Raw genomic sequence first — 5,701 nt, forward strand, 5'->3', positions numbered from 1 at the left:
AAAAAGGCAGCAATTTAAATATCTCCCTTGAAAATCAATAGGTGAGTTTTGATTGGCTGTCATAGGCTCCACCCACTTTTCTGAATATTAATCCCAGTCACTCAGTGACTAACTGTGCCAAGTGGTCACTGGGTGGTAAAAAAACAAAACACTGCCATTAACAGTGTAAGAATTTCTGCAGTTTAAATTTTCCCATTGAAAAATGTGTTTGCTCCACCCACTTTGTGTAACCTTGACACACAATCACTCAGTGACCAAGTTTGTTGGTATCAATAATGTGAGAATGGAAGTAGTTAATCAATGAAACAAGTGTGATAGGCTGTTTGTGGTTCTGCCCCCTTTTCTGAATTTGAACCCCAGTTGTGCAATGACTGACTGTACCAGGTTTGAGGCCTCTGCAATTAAAAAAAAAAGTAAAAATTGCAGCAATTTAAATATTACACTTGAAAATCAATAGGTGAATTATGATTGGCTGTTGTAGGCTCCACCCAATTTCCTGAATATTAATCCCAGTCACCTATTGACGTAGTATGCTTTAAGTAACATAATCACATTACATAATGAAAAATGCAAAAAATGATGCAAAATTTTGCATAATCGTAATTGACCCATTACGAGCCCCGCCACTCGTGTCCTCCTTTGTCCCCCTGTCTTCTGACGCCCTTTGCTGTCCTCATCTGGCTCCCACTCTGTCCCCTGTCCTCCTGTGTCATGTTGCTCCCACTCGGTCCCCCATCCTCCTGTGTCATGTTGCTCTTGCTCTGTCCACTGTCCTCCTTTGTACCCTGTGTCATGTGTCTCCCACTCTGTCCCCGTCTTTTTTTGTCCCCTTGTGTCATGTGGCACCCACTCTCTCCCCCATCCTCCTTTGTCCGCCTGGGTCCTGCTCAGACCCCTGGCTGTCTCACTGTTCCCTCCCTGCACCGATATTGTACCTCCTAAAACAGAAATCTGCTTCCTGCTCCATTTAGCTCATTGGAGCTGATGGTCTCAAGGGCAGGACCACAGCTTGTCATTTGGGCCAATCACAGTGCTCTCTGAGAGTTTCCTCAGAATTAGCATGCTTTGATATCAAACAACCTCTATCATGCAACCCAGCTTTGGTCAAATTTGTTTCCCAGCAGTGCCAGCATCCTCTAATCGGACCTTCTCTTTTCTGCCTGAACAAATATCTTAGAACTAATTTTTCAAACCAAACTAACGTTCTGATTGCCTTAAGAGATAACCTCAAATTCCCAATAGCAAAATCTCATGGATGGTTTAGGCAAAATGGGGTAGACCCTGATATTAGGCTCCATCAAATTCTAACCCGGCATCAGAATAAAGAAACTATCTGCAATACAGTGATAGGTGAAAATCAAATTATGAGTTACTTATAGGACTTCTGAGTCAAAATGAAAAATCTATTTTTTACTCCCCTGTGGCTTCTTGCAGCCCTGAGCAGCCATCTCAGCCCCTTGCTGCAGCTCCGCTCCTCTTATTGTCCTCGCTGGCTGCCCGCAATGATGATGACAGCCGCTGGGGTTGGCTCTTCTGTGCCTGCACAGGCACATGTCATCTGGCGCGCACTGCGCCTGTGCAGTAGTTGTGCGCAGGCGCAGTAGACACGACCCCGCTGGTGGGTTGCAATCACTGGGGGCGGCAAGCAGGGATACCGAAGAGGACCAGAGCTGCAGTGAGGCACTGAGACTGCTGCTCAGGGCTGGAAAAAAACCCAGGTGAGTAAAAAATAGATTTTTCATTTTGCTTCAGAAGTCCTTAAAAGAGAAACTTTAACCAAGGACTGAACTGCGTTCCAATCAGTATCTGATACTCCCCTTCCCATGAGGAATCTTTACCTTTTCTCAAATAGATCATTAGGGGAGACTGTATGGCTGATATTGTGGTGAAACCCCTCCCACAGTGTGATGTCATGACCATGGTCCGGACAGTTTACTGTCTGTGAACCTCATTGCATTGTGGAAAATAAAGGCTTTTTCCAACTGCTAAGCAAGTAATATTTCTGCGCATAGAATTCTCAGTAACAAACATTCCACACCTCACCTGCCAGAACTAAAGATGTCACCACCTGAGATAAATTTCAGAATGTAAATCAGGGAGAGGAAAAATTTTACAATGGGCAAACACTGGCAAAATAATCTATAAATTAATACTGTAAAATAGAAAAAAAAAATATAAGCAATTTTTTTCATTATGTTAATTTCACTACAGATTTTTTAAAAACTATTCCTAATGAGAAAAAAGAGCAGCAAGGAGGCACTGCAGCTTTAAGAGATTACGGAGGATAAGGGAGGTGGGGTAGGCTGGCTGTATGGAAGCTGTATGTCCTCCAGCATTACTTGTGTGCTCAGACCAAAGTGCATGGAGGTAACTTTGAGCAAAAGGAGGAAGTGGTCGGCACTGCTTGGTAAAAGCTTTAATCAGAACGGTATCCATGGTGAGAAACTGCAAAAGTGTATATCAGAAATCACATTCCATGAAAGTGCAGGACATGCAGGTGGTGCGGGGGAAGATGTGAGCCTGACGGCCGTTCCGCGGCACAGCGTGGCAATGCATTTTACGTTAGCCTTTGTAGAAGTCTTTTTCCACGAAACGGCTGTTAGGCTTACATCCTCCCCCTGCACCACTTGCATGTCCTGCACTTTCGTGTGACTTCTGATATACTGTATACTTTTGCAGTTACTCACCATGGATACCGTTCTGTGATAAAAGCAGGATTGTCGCCTTAAATATCAAATTTCAACAGCAACTGGTCTGAGTGTATTAAGTGATAAAGATGCTAATCCTGCATTCAAAACTTTCTGCTGTTATGGTTTGGAGTTATCACATACCTTAGGAGCACTGGCCCTTTAATTTCCATTGCCATTGGATGCCAAAACTGTTGCATGATGGGGGGGTCTTTTTATCTATAGTATATTCCTCCTCTTCCCTTTTTTTCCCCCACTTAATGACAAAAGTGCACTTCCTAGTATAGACCTCAGTAGGAGTATCTGAAGACTCTGGGAGGAGGGAAGGTAATGAATGCACAATTAGCAAGATGAGAAAAAAGAGTGAGGGAGGAAATTATGTCAGGATTAGCTTCATGCAAAGGTAACCAAGATGGAAACTGTCTAGAATGGGATTCTCGGCTTTTCCTTTATAAATTTAACAGGAATCAGATCATGGACAGTGAAATACATCTATTATGTAAGTAAAACTAGTATTTATCTACTTATAGAGAACCCGAGGTGTGTTTAAAGAATGTTATCTGCATACAGAGGCTGGATCTGCCTATACAGCCCAGCCTCTGTTGCTATCCCAAACCCCACTAAGGTCCCCCTGCACTCTGCAATCCCTCATAAATCACAGCCGTGCTGTGAGGCTGTGTTTACATTTGTAGTGTCAGTCTCAGCTGCTCCCCCGCCTCCTGCATAGCTCCGGTCCATGCCCCCGTCCCTTTCCTCCAATCAGCAGGGAGGGAAGGGATGCAGGCGGGGACCGGAGTTCTGCAGGAGGCGGGGAGAGCAGCAGACTGACACTATAGAGATAAACACAGCCAGCTCTGACAAGCTGTTTGTCAGCAGCGTGGCTGTGATTTATGAGGGATTGCAGAGTGCAGGGGGACCTTAGGGGGGTTTGGGATAGCAACAGAGGCTGGGCTGTATAGGCAGATCCATCCTCTGTATGCAGATAATATTCTTCAAACCCACCTCGGGTTCTCTTTAAAGTATCAAAGCTGATGACATGACCAAGTATAATGCAGAAACATAGCTCTGGTTCCAAATAATGACTTATAACATCTGTGATGGTTCTGAGAACACAGAGTCAAGAGACACAGTGAATAGCGGCAGATTAAACAAAACCCAACTGGCAGGGCATTTATTGGGCACACAGTTCACACAGCAGGTCCAAAGTATTACTATACAATCCACAAGATCACAGATTCTCCCTGCTAAAGAGTCACAATTCCCAGCGTCACAGGAAAAGTAACACAAGTTCCCAAGTCCCAGTAGCTCCACAAATAGCACTAATCACAACAACCAGTATACATTTGACAAGTCCACGCAACCAGCTGAAGGAGGAACACAACAGTCCACAGTCCAGGGCCTCGGGACCCTCTGAGCTACAGCAAATTCTCTCTGGTTTCAATCCTGGCTGCATTGGAGAATATTCTGCACTCCCCACAGGACCACTGAGCTGCAGTTTTCCACAGACAACAAACAACTTCTTCACATGTGGTACAAGCAGCTGCCCAGGATCCCCCCTCAGACCAGGGCCGGTGCTGTATCTGGGGACAGGCACAAGTTTAGACACCAGAATATCTGCAGGCATCCTGCAGCTCACAGCACTGCCCCTTTCTTCCCTGCTACAGTTGACTTTGGATGTAGCAGCAGCATGTGTACAGAGCATAGGGCAGCAGTGCGTGTACAGAGCATAGGGCAGCAGTGCGTGTACAGAGCATGGAGCAGCAGTGTGTGTGCAGAACATGGAGCAGCAACGTGTGTGTACAGAGCATGGAGCAGCAGTGTGTGTGCAGAACATGGAGCAGCAACGTGTGTGTACAGAGCATGGAGCAGCAGCGTGTGTACAGAGCATGGAGCAGCAGTGTGTGTGCAGAACATGGAGCAGCAGTGTGTGTACAGAGCATGGAGCAGCAGTGTGTGTACATAACATGGAGCAGCAGTGTGTGTACAGAACATGGAGCAGCAGCGTGTGTACAGAGCATGGGGCAGCAGTGCATGTACAGAGCATGGAGCAGCAGCGTGTGTACAGAGCATGGAGCAGCAGCGTGTGTACAGAGCATGGAGCAGCAGCGTGTGTACAGAGCATGGGGCAGCAGCGTGTGTACAGAGCATGGGGCAGCAGTGTGTGTACAGTGCATGGAGCAGCAGGGTGTGTACAGAGCATAGAGCAGCATGTGTACAGAGCATGGAGCAGAAGCATGTGCATAGAGCATAGAGCAGCAGTGTGCATACAGAGCATGGAGCAGCAGCGTGTGTACAGAGCATGGGGCAGCAGAGTGGTTACAGAGCATGGGGCAGCAGTGTGTGTACAGAGCATGGGGCAGCAGTGTGTGTACATAGCATGGAGCAGCAGTGTGTGTACATAGCATGGAGCAGCAGTGTGTGTACATAGCATGGAGCAGCAGTGTGTGTACATAGCATGGAGCAGCAGCGTGTGTACAGAGCATGGAGCAGCAGGGGGTGTACAGAGCATGGAGCTGCAGCGTGTGTACAGAGCATGGAGCAGCAGCAAGTGTACAGAGCATGGAGCAGCTCTGGGGGACTTAACAGAGTCAGGTATGAGCACTGCCCTGTGCCCTGCTGTGTGAATGATTCACTTTCCCTTTCATTAGCAATGTCGGCTGCCCTCATTATTATCTATATCCAAACTGCTCCTGATCGATCCTGTTGAGGGTCGGTCGGATGGGAAATTGCATTATGTGTACTCAGCATGATGTCATACTATATTACAATACAATATTGTGCGTGGCTAAGGGGAGACCTTTCAGGAATCCCCCCCCCCCCCCCGCCCTCTCCCTTGAAAATCCCGGGTTTGCCCCTGCTTATCCCCTGCTAATATTCATGGGGACTATTGTTGGTTACGCCCATGGTTGCTGTGGTAATGCATGCCAGAATATCCATGTGTATAGTATATGGACAGTGGCAACATTGGAATCATGCTCCTTGATCTGTTCTACCTTGTATGTGTACATGTATCA

The sequence above is a fragment of the Hyperolius riggenbachi genome, chromosome 6, assembly GCF_040937935.1.
Source record: "Hyperolius riggenbachi isolate aHypRig1 chromosome 6, aHypRig1.pri, whole genome shotgun sequence".
NCBI classification, from domain to species: Eukaryota; Metazoa; Chordata; class Amphibia; order Anura; family Hyperoliidae; genus Hyperolius; species Hyperolius riggenbachi.